This window comes from Balaenoptera ricei, chromosome 1, assembly GCF_028023285.1.
Source record: "Balaenoptera ricei isolate mBalRic1 chromosome 1, mBalRic1.hap2, whole genome shotgun sequence".
Taxonomy (NCBI): Eukaryota; Metazoa; Chordata; class Mammalia; order Artiodactyla; family Balaenopteridae; genus Balaenoptera; species Balaenoptera ricei.
In genome coordinates this window covers 91,797,037-91,812,660 of record NC_082639.1, presented here as the reverse complement: position 1 = coordinate 91,812,660, position 15,624 = coordinate 91,797,037, and the positions used below count along the sequence as shown (strand labels likewise).

General features: G+C 35.3%; 1 pseudogene; it reads right to left on the bottom strand.

Moving 5' to 3' along the window:
- LOC132362302 (mitochondrial fission factor-like) overlaps positions 1 to 15,407 on the bottom strand; it is a 128,226-nt pseudogene extending 112,819 nt beyond the window's left edge.
- Positions 15,408 to 15,624: the final 217 nt, after the last annotated feature.

Sequence of the window (15,624 nt, the reverse complement as noted above, 5' to 3'; positions counted from 1 at the left end):
CTAAGAACCTCAATTTTCCAATCAGCTGAACTCTCCTGGTTTTCTAAAAGATCTCCAGGATCTCTCTAAGATGCTAGCTAATTGCTGCATTTTTGTAATAGTTACTCATTGAGAATGTCTAAATATTACAGACCTGGGCAGAGCTGGGACAAGGGTAAGGGGAGTGAAGCACTTAACTCAGGCACAAAATTTAAGGAGGTGCCCAAAAACCTCATAATCAAAATAATACCGTTTACTATAATATTTCAAAAAATAGAAATGAATGCCACATGCCCACAATGAACAAAATATCAAACTTAAATAAGGGCAGGAACTTGCCCTGGAATTGAAAAACCCTGCCTCACATGTTACCCCTTATCCCAGCCCTGGCCCTGAGTCTTTTTCTAGGATTCCCCACCCACTAGTAAGTGTGACATTGAGCAAGTCACTAAATTTCTTGAGGTTTCAGTTATGTCATTGTAAAGTAAATATTAGTAATATTTTCCTCAAACTTCATGGTAATTTTGAAGGAAATAAATAAGACAATGCTCTCAGTGTCCTTATCACAATACCCAGGACACAGAGAGTTATTGAATTATTAACTCAAACTTAGCATTTATTATACATTTCTTAAAATGAACAATACATTAAATAAAACACCTTTGAGACACCAGGCTCATGACTGAGCACTAGAACTACAGTCTAAACCAAACATACGTTGTTCCTTCCCTCAAAGGATTCATAGTTAGGTATCACTTAAATATTTATGAAAATTAATTTAAAACATATAATGACTCCTCTGTAATTCTTCAAAGTGTGATGTTTGTTTGTTAATATTGAAGAAAATATGTTCTAATAATGATCTATGATAGATACAAATTGATCATTTATTGTGTTTCACTTGATCACTACCTGTTAAAACATATATTTTTTTTAATTTGACAATTTGGCATCTGTTAATTTTTTCAAATATGAATTAATTACTCCACATAATTCAAAATACTGGATAATTTTAATCATTTTATGAATTAATGACTTATATCATCTACTAACATATTTGGTTTATAAACCTTGACTTACCCATTTTTTTCTCAGATCAATCTTCTTATTTCCTAATCCATCTAGCTCTGTTTTCTATATGTGTCCCTGCTGTTTCCTGATTTGTTCTTTATCCTGATTACCTGTACATCTTGTTCCAGATCTCCTAGGTACTGCCCTCTAACTAAATATGAAACTTTGTTACTTTCCTGCTTTAAATGCTTTAATGAATATCTAATACCAGCATAAAATTGTTGTTATATACAGATGACATGACACTATATACAGAAAACCCTAAAGACTACACACAAAAACTACTAGAACTGTTAAACAAATTCAGCAACGTAGCAGAATATAATATTAACATACATAAATCATTTGCATTTCTTTACACTAACAATGAAGTATAAGAAATGGAATGTAAAACAACAATCCATTTTAAAATTGCATCCAAAAAATAAAATACTTAGGAATATAAACCTGACCAAGGAGGTGAAAGACTTTATATGCTGAGAACTATAAAGCAACAATAAAGGAAATTGAAGATGATTTAAAGAAATGGAAAGATAGCCAGTGCTCTTGGATTGGGAGAACTAATATTGTTAAAATACTACCCAAAGCAATCTTCAGATTTAATGTGATCTCTATTAAATTACCCATGACATTTTTCACAGAACTAGAACAAATAATCCTAAAATCTATATGGAACCATAAAAGACCCAGAATTGCCCAAGCAATCCTGAGGAAAAAGGACAAAGCAGGAGGCATAACCCTCCCAGATTTCAGACAATACTAAAAAGCTACAGTAAGCACAACAGCATGGTGTTGTCACAAAAACAGACATATGGATCAATGGAACAAGATAGAGAGCCCAGAAATAAACCCACACACCTACAGTCAATTGATCTTCGACAAGGGAGGCAAGAATATGCAATGGGAAAAGTCTCTTCAGTGAGTGGTATTGGGAAAGTTGGACAGCTGAATATAAATCAATGAAGTTAGAACACACCCTCACACCATATACAAAAATAAACTCAAAATGGCTTAAAGACTTACATATAAGACATGACACCATAAAATTCCTAGAAGAGAACATAGGCAAAACATTCTCTGACATAAATCGTAGCAATGTTTTCTTAGGTCAGTCTCCCAAGGCAAAAGAAATAAAAACAAAAATAAACAAATGGGACCTAATCAAACTTACAAGCTTTTGCACAGCAAAGGAAACCAAAACAAAAAGAAAACCTATGGACTGGGAGAAAATATTTGCAAATGATGCAATCAACAAGGGCTTAGTTTCCAAAATACACAAACAGCTCATGCAGCTCAATATCAAAATACAAACAACCCAATCAAAAAATGAGTAGAAGACCTAAATAGACATTTCTCCAAAGAAGACATACAGATGGGCAACAAGCACATGAAAAGATGTTCAACATTGCTAATTATTAGAGAAATGCAAATCAAAACTACAGTGAGGTACCACCTCATGCTGGTCACGGTGGCCATCATTAAAAAGTCTACAAATAACAAATGCTGGAGAAGGTGTGTAGAAAAGGGAACCCTCCTACACTGTTGGTGGAAATGTAAGTTTGTGCAGCTACTATGGAAAACAGTATGCATGTTCCTCAAAAAACTAAAAATAGAGTTGCCATATGATACAGCAATCTCACTCCTGGACATATGTCCAGACAAAACTAAAGTTGAAAAAGATACATGCACCACTATGTTCATAGCAGCACTATTCACAATAGCCAAAACATGGAAACAACCTAAATGTCCATCAACAGATGAATGGATAAAGAAGATGTACATATATACAATGGAATACTATTCAGCCATAAAAAAAATTTAAATAATGACATTTGCAGCAACATGGATGGACTTAGAGATTATCATACTAAGTGAAGGAAGTCAGACAGAGAAAGATAAATACCATATGATATCACTTATATGTGGAATCTAAACTATGACACAAATGAGCCTATCTATGAAACAGAAGCAGACTCGCAGACATAGAGAACAACTTGTTGCCAAGGGGGGAGGGGGCTGGAGGAGGGATGGATTGGGAATCTGGGGTTAGCAGACGCAAACTATTATATATAGAAACGATAAACAACACAGTCCTACTGTATAGCACAGGGAACTATATTCAGTATTCTGTGATCAATCATAATGGAAAAGAATATAAAAAAAGAATGTATATATGTGTATATATATATATATATATATATACAAAACTGAATCACTGTGCTGTGCAGCAGAAATTAACACAACATTGTAAATAAACTATACTTAATTTAAAATAAATTTAAAAATAAATACCTCAACCAACAGAATAAATTCTCACTCCTTAGTATGGCCCAAAAGATTTCATGATTTGACAATCTCCTATTTTTCAGCCTTATCTTTCCCTCCCTCTCTTATTTTTTAAATGCTACATAATTCACATGCCATAAAAACCATGTACACTATAAAAATGTGAGAACATAACACACAGAATCAGAGAAAATTTTATAAACATTTTATCTGGTATCTTTTCACAATTTTTACAGTGTCTGTTGACACAAAAATGTTTTAATTTAATGAATTTCAATTTATCTTCACTTACACCTACATTTTCTTCTATGAGTTTTATAGTCTTAGCTCTACATTTAGGTCTTTGGTCCACTTTGAGTTAATTTTTGTGTAACGGCATGAGGTAAGTTTGCAAATTCATTGTTTTGAGAGTATAACTGGGATATCCACTTGCACCAGCGTTATTTATTGAAAAGACTATTTTTCCCCATTGAATGGTCTTGGAACTCTTGCCAAAAATTAATTAACCATGGATTGGGTTTATTTATGGACTCTCAGTTGTACTCCAGTGATTTATATATCTCTTTGTGCCAGTATCACACTCTCGTAGATTTGTAGTAAGTTTTGGAATTGGTAAGTGTGATTCTTCCAACTTCATTTTATTTTTTTCAAGATTGTTTTGGTTATTCTGATTCATTTGAATTTCCATGTAAATTTTAGGATCAGTTTGTCCATCTCTGCAAGCAAGGAAGGTGGGATTTTGGTAGGGATTACACTGAATCTATAGACCAAGAAGGAGATTACTGTCATCCTAACAAGACTAAGTCTTCCCATCCATTAACATGGATGTCTTTCTTTTCTAATATAAAATTTTAGAATACTATTTTATAGTTTCAGTAGTATATATGTCTAGTACTTCTTTGGTTAAATTTATTTCTAAATGTTTTTTGATCCTACTATAATAGAAATTATTTTCTTCATTTCATTTTTGGATTATATGTTTCTAGTGTATAGAAATGCAACTGATATTTATGTATGGATCTTGTATCCTACAGCTGGGTTGAACTACTTTACTAGCTCTAATAATCTGTGTATGTGTGTGTATGTGTGTGTGTATTCTCAGTATTTTCTCTATATAAGATCATGTCATCTGCAAATAGAAACAGTTTACTTCTTTCTCTCCAATCTCTGTATCTTTTTTTTTTCATTTTCTTCACTAATGCCTCTGACTAGAACATTAAATAAAATGTTGCATAAAAGTGATAAGAACAAACATCCTTGTCTTGTCTTTATCTTATGGGGAAAACTCACAGTATTTCATCATTAAGTATGAGGTTAGCTGTGGGGTTTTCCAACATGCCTTCTAACAGGTTGAGAGAGTTTCTTTTTATTCCTAGTTTCCTAATTTGTAGAGTGCTTTTATCATAAAAGGATACTGGGTTTTGTCAAATGATTTTTCTGGATCTATTGAGATAGATGTGTGTTTTTTCTCTCCTTTATTCTATTAATATGGTATATTACACTGATTGATTTTTATAAGTTGAACCAGCCTAACATTCCTGGAAAAAATACCATTTGGATAGGTATATAATCTTTTAAAATATGCAGCTGGTTTTGGTGTGGTAGTATTTAGTTGAAGATTTTTGCATCTATAATCATAAGGGATATTGGTTTGAAGTTTTCTTTTCTTGGGATGTCTTTGACATCAGAGCTCATAAAATGAGTTAGGAAATGTGTTCTCCCCTTTTCTATTTAATGAAAAATTTTGTCAAGGATCTATGCTAATTCTTCTTTAAATGTTTGATAGAACTCACGGGTGAATTCATCTGCTTCTGGCTGTTGTGTGTGTGTGTGTGTGTGTGTGTAAGTATAATGTTTTGATTACTTTAACTCAAAAATTTCACTTCTTTTAAGTCTACTCATATTTTCCTATTTTTCTTCCTGGGTTAATTTTAGCCTTTGCCTTCCTAGGAATTTATCCATTTCACCTAGATTATTTGATATGTTGACATACAATCCATCATAGTATTCCCTTAATTTTAAAAATATTTCTGTACGGTTGCTAATAACCCTGTCTTTTATTCTAGATTTTAATAATTGCATCTTTTTTATTTTTTGCTTACACTTTACTTTCTCAAGGCTGCATCCTTGCAATGGCTTCTAGTGTGGAACAGTGGGCAGAACATACACAGATTGTATGGGGGTGTAAGGGGAGGGGAGGGGGTAAGGAGCCTCTGATTGCCCAGGATCAGCTTGCCGGTCAACCAGCAGTCACATCCTCTATGACGTCCCCCAACAAGACTTTAGTGATTTACATAAGATATTTCTAATCCACCCAACAACAGAAAGATAAGGTATTACTGATCCCAATTTTATAGATGAAGAAATTAAGGTTGAGAATGGTTAGTAAATTTTGTATGGATTATAGGCTAGTTTTGCATAGACTATTAAAATTCAGTATTTTATGGTTGCATAAATCTGAAAATAATAAATATTTTAGTACTGGCACAGTTCAGATATTGGCACTGAGAATAGACCTGTGTGTACAGATTTAAAATCAGTCCTCCCAGTATTCACCTAATATAAAATAATTGTAGCAGAAATCAAGAGATGGAAAATTTAACAAAAAGATACATTTTATTAGATCAGACAAGGGTTAAATACATACATAAATATATATATACAGGTGTACACATATATGTCTATACATGTATATTAGTATATACGAACATATTTAAAATAAAAACAGTGTGCATGTGTGTGTTTGTGGTAGAATTATGAATTTTCTTTATTTTCTTCTTTATGTATTGTGCACATTTTACAATAAAATGCATTGCTTTATAAACAAAAGGAAAAAATAATAAACATAAAACAATTTCAGTTCTCAAATTTAGGTAAGTAAGAAATAAAATTTTATAAACAAAGTACTGTTTATATGATGGAATTTTTCTTAACATTTCATAGAGAAAATAAAACACATTTAAATTATACATATATTTTATCTTCTAAGAAATTTCCTTTTTAAAATAAGGAAACAAAAACTCCTAAATAAAAAAATAATTGGAATACCCAGAGTTACCCAATTAGACAAAGACCTAGAGGGTGTCAATTTTCTACTTACTCAGCTCTAAAACTTAAGTTCTATTAGTTCATATTGATATTAAAAAATCTTAATACATTATAAGTTTCACCACAGACATACAATAAATGTAAGTGCATTCTCCCAATGTGACTATTCCTTTTTATTGTCTAGTAAGGAAGTTAACACAGGAACTTAAAAATATTTCTTTAAGACCTATAGCGTCAAAAACGAGATTTCAATTTCAGGTTTAAAGAAAATTTTTGCCAGAGAAAGACTATAGATGAATGAATTTTAATGCAATAATATCATGGTAAAAAGAACATGTTCTTTAGAGCCAGATTATCTCAGGTTTCATAAATGTAGTTTTAATATTTTAAGATAAACACATGTAAGTAATCACTACCTTTGTCTTCTATTGACTGTGTTAAGAAGTCAGTTGTCAATCTTTGAATCCAATATGCCTTAATTTATACACACATTTAAGATTTTCTCTTTGTCTTTTGTTTTCAGACTTTTAGTATTGTATGAATAAATTTGTTTGTTTTTGTTTTTTATTGCTTGTTTGTTTTGTATTTGTTCTGCTTGAGGCTCATAGAGTTTCTTAAACCTGTGGCTGAATATTATTAGTTTTAAAAATATCTCAGCCATTATCACTTCAAATATTGGTTCATCTCTACTTAATCTTTTCTCTTCAACTCCAATTATGGATTTTTTTTTCTTTATGGTATGTTCCTAATACATCTTATTCTTTTGTAATTTTCCATCATTTTATCTATCTGCTTCAATCATGAAGTTTTCTTCTGACATATTACAGTTGAACAATTTTTCCTTTAGGTATCTCTCATCTTCTGTTAAACCCTTTAATTCTTAGTTTCAGTTATTGTATTTCTTAACCTTATTATTTGCATATATAATTCTCTTTTCATATTTTCTAGTTGTCTGAATTTTTTTCTTCTTTTCATTAATCACATTTTAGAGGTCGTTATCTGATTATTCTAATATCTAAATCTATTGTAGGTCTGTTTTCATTGTTTTCTTTTTCTTTCTCTTAATACATGGTCAGTCCTCACTCTCTTGTGTGCCTCATTACTATTTTTTTAATTAAATGATCAACATTATAGTTAAAATAACATAGAGAAAATTTGTTTCTCTAGATAATGTTACTTCCTCCAAAAGTGTTTATCTTTTCTTCTGGTAAGACAAATAGTCTGGGACTGGAAACATTAATTCAATCAGGGACTGATCAGATTCAAAGTGTTGCCTGCTTACTCTTAGGATGTTGCTTTCAGAGTCCTATCCAAAGGCCTGGAATTTTAATCAGGGCCTTTCCTCCTTGTCAGCTCCTAAATTCCAACTTTTGTACACTGAGCCCAGTGAAACTGTTAAAGTCCTTTTCCACTTTTCAGCTTTTTATCTGCAATATCAAATGGTGAATTCCACAGGTGAAAAATGGTGTCAAATATCAGGCTCAGATCCTGTGCTTTTCTACTCTCAGAGTTTTAGACCCATGGCTTCTTGCTCTCTCTGAGTTTGACAAGGCTTTCAAACAGATTTTGAAAAATATTTTTCCTGGTTGTTCTCAGTGGAAGATCTGGTTGACAGAAATTACTCTGCCATTGCTGGAAGCTGTTTTGTTGCAGTTGTTGTATTTGAATATATAGAAGAGATATACCTTTATTCACCTACTTTATGTATTGGGGCTTCACGTAAGTATATAACCTTTCTCAAGTCATGTGAATCTATTATCCTTGAAAGAGCAAAATCATTCAATTAAATATGTTTGGCACTTAAATGGAGCTTTATGGAACAGCTATACAGGACCTAATCTTGGGGGTAAGAGGAAAATAAAAGCATGCCTAAGGAAAGCTGTTCACTACAATGGCTAAGTTATAATTTAAAGGTTTTTTTCTTAATGAAAAATTGCTTTTATAGGATCATATACAAAGCATTTTCATGGTAGGGACATGGGCAATAACACATTTCTTAGTGTGGAGTAAAATCTGGGACAGTTCACCAGCATATAAAGAAGGAACCAGACATGGGGATCAGACAGTCTCATGCCACATGTCAGATATGATTCTAAAATCTCTAAGTATTTTATTCTAAAATCTGTGCATCCAGGGATCCACTTGATAAGCAGAGAAAAGATAAGCACTTGAATATTCTAGGCAACAGTTCAAATTGAAAGCCAAGTAGGCTGTGGCAGGAAGAATTTTTCTGGGACAGAGGGTAGGAGGAATAGACACCAACCACTGTAAATAGGGCTGAATGAAACTAGGTCAAGTGCAGGGAATTTATTTAGGACTGAGTATTTAGGTAAGGAACATCAGTGGTTCTAACAAAGAAGATTTTAGTGATGGGGGAGAGTGAAGAACTGAATCTAACATTGACAACCAGTGTTTAAAAAATAAAATAAAACGAAACCTAGTAGAAGCCCTAGAAAGTAGTTTCCCCGACCTGAAGCAGAATAAAGTGGGACAATGTGCAAACCTGGAGCATTAGGTAACCATGCTGAGATAAAGAAGTCATTATTTGACTGAGAAACTGCTGAGAAAGGGCAAAGATAGAGACTAAGAATCCAACATCCAAATTCCAGGATGACAGGAACTGATTTATCTTGGATGGTTACAGTAGGTTTTTGCTTCTTTCCCTACATCTTGACTCTCCATTAATATTTTAAACTCTATAACTGCATCATTTCATATCACTCTTCTATTAAAATGCTTTTAGTAAACTTTACTGTCTATAACTAAAACATATCACATGTTTTATAGTTATAGACAGTTTAGTCTTCAAATCACAACAATGATCTGGCCCAGCTCACTTCCACAATCCACCTTGCACTGTAGATTATTGTCTATACCCTTAACAGAAGGAAGTGACTCTGTCTTGTTCATTTCTACATATTCGTGTCTTCTTTCACAGCAGTGGATACAAGGGCAGTGCTTAAAAGCTATTTATTGATAAGCAATTCAGTAATTGTATATCAATTCACCTGTGGGCAGGCTTAAGCAGGTCTCTAATCCAATGTTAACCAAAATTTTCAGAAATGAAGATATGATTGAGATAAAGAGGTGTTTATTTGGGGTTGTTAAGACTGTAGCCCAGGAAACACAGATTCGAGAAGCGCTTGAATTGTTTCTCTAGACTACAAAATGGAGAAAACTTATAAAGTCAAAAACTACAAGTAAGTTATGTAAGTTGTTTATCAAGAATTATGATTGGAGCTGGTAAGAATTAAGGGTGCTTGTTAAGCAAGAATTGGTTGGGGTTCGAAATTGTTACATGGTTGCAAGGGGGAAAACTTGAGGCCACAAGGCTGCAGCTAGAAGATGTTGTTCTAAAAAAATGACTGTTGGTGTTCTGAGGAGGTTGTGGTTAGATACAGTTCAGAAAGTTCAGGTTCTCAGTGGTGCAGAAACATGCCTGAAACCAGATCCTCAAAGGCCGCCTAACTCCATTTTGTATGCCTGAACTATGATTACTCCATTATAATTTTAATCTGTCATCACCAAGATGGGACAAAAAGAGCAAGACAGATCAGATTATTACTCCAAACAGAAAATAATTAAATGTAGCAATAAATTATGAGCTTCAAATAAAGAGAGACACTGTTAATGTATACTCTTGTTCAAAGAACAAGTTTCTCTTCAATTGAGAAAAATTCTTTACCCCACCTAGTAATCCAGACCTTGAAAATGAACCCTGGCAATCAACAGGCAACAGATGTTGCAGTCAGATGGCTGATATGTTGGAGGTTGTTAATTGTACTCAGATGGTCATATTTCTTTAAAAGTGTTCTATAGTCAGTCCCTTTTTTGTTTTACTCAGTATTGAGTGGGCAGTTAAGTACTTCATGCTATTATTTTAATTAAGGGTGTACTTTAATGAAAAGTAAGTATTTAAATGGTTGGATTTCTGATACTTCGGTATAATTAAAGCAGCTTAGTCCAAGCCCTCAAATCTTAAGCCATATCGCTGACCTTTCAAAACCCAAATTTATTAAGAAATAGTAAATATTGATTACTAAATATCTCAGCAAAACATTTTTATTTGATACATTCTCTGGTACAGGAATTAGGAAAAAAATTTAAATGTGAAATGGATAGGTAAATCTAGGAATGAAAATTTCAAGGTTATTACATAAAAAGGGAGGTTATTGTGATATGAAGTATGGATGCTGCAATGTAAACCCTCGAAGGTTACTTTCCCAATGTGTGTTTTATTTTCCCTATGTGTCTTTCCCATAATATACATAGAGTAATCCTTCAAGAGCACTCTGAAGCACTATTTCAACAAATAAACATAACATTATCAGTAGAGAAGAAGCAATAGAAAGCCACAAAGTTATAGCAAATGGAGATGGTCTCTCATTTTGAAGAAACAACAGGCTGAACCCAAGGCTAAAAGGGAAGGCAGGGCTGCTGGCTACAGCTATTGACTTTTTGTACCTTTTTGAAATAACTGTCACTCACACAGGGTAAGATCATCCATATTTTGAACATGTGAAGTAATGCCACAAACAATGGCACTTTTGAATATATTCTGTTGGTGTATCAATCTATAAAGTGATCCATATGGAGTTTATTAGAAATTTGGCCTCAAAGAGACTATTTTATTGTCACAAAGGAATATAAATTTAAGTAAATACTTTCCAAAGGATAGCAGGTTTATTTTATTTTTAATTATTTTATTTGTTCCAGAGTCTCAGCTTTTCCCTTACAAAAGATAAGTAATAATACAACAGTGTGGAGGAAGAGCAGTGGCCTTCAAATTAAGATTCCAGACAAGATTCTACAATTATCAACCAGGTATTCATAAAATTCCCATTTTATGAATGAGGGAAAAGGATTTCAGTGTCCTTTCCTGAACAAAAAAGAATGAGAGTGAGGCAGGTGGTGACAAGATGGCCTTTGAATTTCTGGATATTTCAGATTGTCTTATATTTACTGATTGTATATATACCATAGCATAGAAACAAGGATTCTATGCACTCTGGATTTCTCACCTACCAATTCAAATCAACTATTCTTGCCAAGATCACAGATAAGCTCTTCTACTACTAAACCAGACTGATCCATTTAATCCTCATCTTACATAGTCTGGTATTTTCTTCACTTTCAATTCCTTACGAATTTTTAAAATGATCTCTTTAGAATGAATAAAGAAGATGAGGTACATATATTCAATGGAATATTACTGAGGCTTAAAAAAAGAATGAAATAATGCTATTTGCAGCAACATGGATGGATCTAGGGATTATCATGCTATGTGAAGCAAGTCAGACAAAGAAAGACAAATATCATATCACTTACATGTGGAATCTAAGAAAAATGACTGAAATGAACTTATTTATAAAATAGAAACGGATTCACAGACATGGAAAACAAACTTATGCTTACCAAAAGGGAAAGGAGGTGGGGAGGGATAAATTAGGAGTTTGGGATTAACAGATATACACTACTATATGTAAAATAGATAACCAACAAGAACCTACTGTATATCACAGGAAACTCTATTTAATATCTTGCAATAACCTATAATGGAAAAAAATCTGAAAAAGAATATATATATATATAGCTGAATCACACCTGAAACAAACAACATTGTAAATCAGCTATACTTCAATTTAAAAAATTGATCTCTTGGTAAAGGTTTTCTGGCATCTCACACTCTTGGTTTTATTTCTTTTCCCCTAACTGCTTCATCTTAGGCAGGTTGCTATATGGTTGTCAAGATGGGCCTCACTGAGGAGTTAAAATTTGAGCAAAGCCATCAACAAGGTAAGGATGTTAGCTAAAAAGGTATTTATAGGGAAAACAATCCAGGAATTAGAAACAATTAGAGCAAAGTCTCTAATATAGGAGTATATCTGTATTTTCAAAGGAGAGCAAAGATGTAAGTATTGCTGAAATTGAGTGAAAGCAGGGAAGGATTGTAGAAGATGCAGGCAGAGAGATTCTAGGGTCACCATATTACATAGAGTCTTGTTTGCTATGTAAGGTGATTTACTCTCAGTGAAATAGGAAACCATTGAAGAGTTTTAATCAGGAGAGTTACATGACTGACTTACTTTTTTTAAGGTTCATTTTGGCTTTTTTTTTAAGAAGAGATTTTACAAGGGCAAAGTAAAACAAGGATTCTATTTGGGATGCAATGCAACAATGCAGATGAGAGATGAAGATCTTTCTACCACAAATGTAGCAGTGGATAAAAATGAGAAATAACAGGATTATAGAAATATTTTGAATGTAGAACTCACAAGATTTCCTGAGGACTTGAATGTGAGGTATAGGAGCCATAGAGACTTAATAATGACCTCAGCTTTTTTGATCTGAGCCACTGAGAAATTGACATCAACTGAGATGCAGAGGACTGTAAATAAAGTAGATTTATGTGGTAGTGGGTGGCTAGGGGAAGGGATAGATTAGAAATTCCATTTTGAATTAAAAACAGCTATTAAAAATCCATGTGGAGATATTGAGGAGGCAGTTGAATATGTGTCTAGAGTTCAGAGAAGAAGTTTGGATTGGAGATACTAATTGGTAATAAACAGCATATAAATGAGACTTAAAGCTATGAGCCTGGAGGAAGTAATCAGGAATGTGAATATAAATTGAGAAAAGAACAAATAGGAGAAACTTGGGTAACACTAGCATTAGGAAGTAGAAAAGAGAAGAAACCAATAAAGGAGAAAGAAACCAATAAAGAAAGAAACAGTAATCAGTGAGGTAGGAGAAAATGAAGAAAACATGAGTTCCTGGAATCCAAATGAAGAAATATTATTGAAACTGAAGAAATAATCAGCTATGTCAAATGCTGCTGATTGGCCAAGCAAAATGAAGATTGAGACTTGACCATTTAATGTAGAAACTTGCATAACAATTACATCACTGAGCATAGTTTCCACAGTGTTGTCATGAAAGTTTGATTAGATTGCTTAAGGTACAATGGGAAAGAAGAATTGGAGACAGAAGGCATAGATAATTCTTTTCAGGAATTTTGCTGCAAAAGGGAACAGTGAAAAAGTGGTAGCTGTTTAAAGAATTGGTGTTTAGAATTTTGTTTGTTTGCAATGTAAGAGAGAAAACATGCATAAAACAATCTTGTCGTATTAATTCCCAAGATTCTCCCACCCCCATTATTTTGTCCTCACCTATCTTCTCACCACTTTATAGATCCTATCAGTTACTAAACCCTGTTGTTTCTATCTCTTTAATATAATGCAAATAAAGTAATTTCTCTCAAACCCCCATAGTCAACGAAGTCCCCCACCTCCAGGATTACTCTAACACTATGAATATAATCCTTCCCCCTACATCTTCCAGTTTTGCCTTCCTTCCATTCAATCTCCAAATCACTCCTGAGTAAATTATTTTATTGCAATACAAATCTGATTATGTTATTCTCTTGTTTTAAATACTCTGATGACTGTTCATCATCTACAAGATAGGTATCAGATTTTATCTTTCTCTAAGGAAAATCTAATTATGTTACTTCTTGCTTAAAAGCAAGACAATGACTATTCATCATCTACTTGATAAAATCTAATCTCTTTAATTCAGCATGTCATGTCTTTTAAAAAATCTGGCTCCTTGTTATCCTTCAGTTCACCCTCTACTTAATCTTACAAGCAGCTTGAGAGCAGGGATTTTTCTGCTTGTTCAGGATGGTATTTTAAGACCATCAAACAGGTTCTTGCAGGTTGGGTGCAGCTGTGCTGCTCAGGCTCCAGATCCCAGTGCCAGGCCCAGTGTCCCCGCACATGGCCGCCATATTGAACCGAGGTGTCCTGCACAGTGCTTCTGCACATGTGTCCTCCGAGTGAAAGTGTCAGCACAGCCATTTCTCACCAGGAACTCTGTCTGAAGTGCTGGGTGCAAGGCTTCTGGATGCAGCATCCTATGAGCAAGTGAAAGACTGAACACAAAGGAAAAGGAAAAAAAAAAATTCTGTGTACAGGGAGGAGTCAAGATGGTGGATTAGAAGGACATGGAATTCTCCTCTCCTCTCAAGTACGTCAAGAATACATATACAGATGGAACACTTCTCCCAGAGCACCTGCTGAACACTAGCAGAAGACCTCGGACACCTAAAAGGGCAAGAAAAATCTCCACACAACCAGGTAGGATGAAAGAAAGGAAAAAAGAAAAGAGGAAATGATAAGGGAGGGACCAGCAGCCCTGGTGGGGAGCTGAAGGTGAGGAGAGGTTCCTGCACTCAGAAAAGCAGGGAAATCAACTGGGTCAGAAAAGGACCTTTGGGAGATCAGAGGGGAATGCAGCAACTAGTCTGTGGAAGACAGGACAAAGTAAGAACTGCGTGCACGGTCCTTGCCACAGGCCTGCACACCTGAGCCTGAGTCATGTGTCTCTTGGTGCAGAGAGAGGCTGGGTGCTGGAAAGCAGGGTTTGGAGAGCAGACCCAGGGAGGGGACAGCTGTTGGCTGTGAAGAGACAGCCTGAAGGGACAGGATTAAGGAGCTCCACAACTGGGAAAGTTTGTGGAAGAAGCCCAGGCCACCACAGAAGCAAGGTGCCATTGTTGAGTGGTGCACAAGGGGTGGGGCCGACATTGCAACCCCCCCTCCCCACCCACCGGCCCCTGCCTTTGTGGGCACTGAGGGGGCACCCATCTGAGCAGGCTCGTCCATCCCTGAAGCCAAGGCCTCCTCCACCCACGCTGGCCCTGGGGTCCTGAGTACTGCCACTGCCAAAGCCTCCTTTGGCTGTATAGACCCCGGTGGGCTTGCATGCACTGCCCATGCCAAAGCCTCCTCGGGAATCAGCCCTGGGTGCCACAGCCAGAGATGGGAATCCGCCAATGCTGGCAGGGGCTGAATGCTAAAGCATGGGGTTAGGAGAGCAGATCCGGGGAGAGGACCACTGTTGGCTGCATAGAGACAACCTGAGGGGACATGAGTGAGGGACTCCACAGCTGGGAATGCTCCTAGAGGAAGAGTGGTCTGCTTTGGAAATGAGACACCATTGCTGAGTGGTGTACAAGCCATGGAGCTGCCACTGCAGACTATCTCCCCACATGCCAGTCCCTGCCTCCAGGGGCTCTGGGAGGGACTCCCACCAGAGTGAGGGTGCCCCAGTCTGTTGCAACTTCCTGCTGGTCTCTGCCACCACAGGCACTTCACACATGCCCACCTGTGGCTGCCTTATCCCTCCATGGCCTGAGTGAGTAAGTGTACCCCAATCAGCTACTGCTTTCACCCCCTC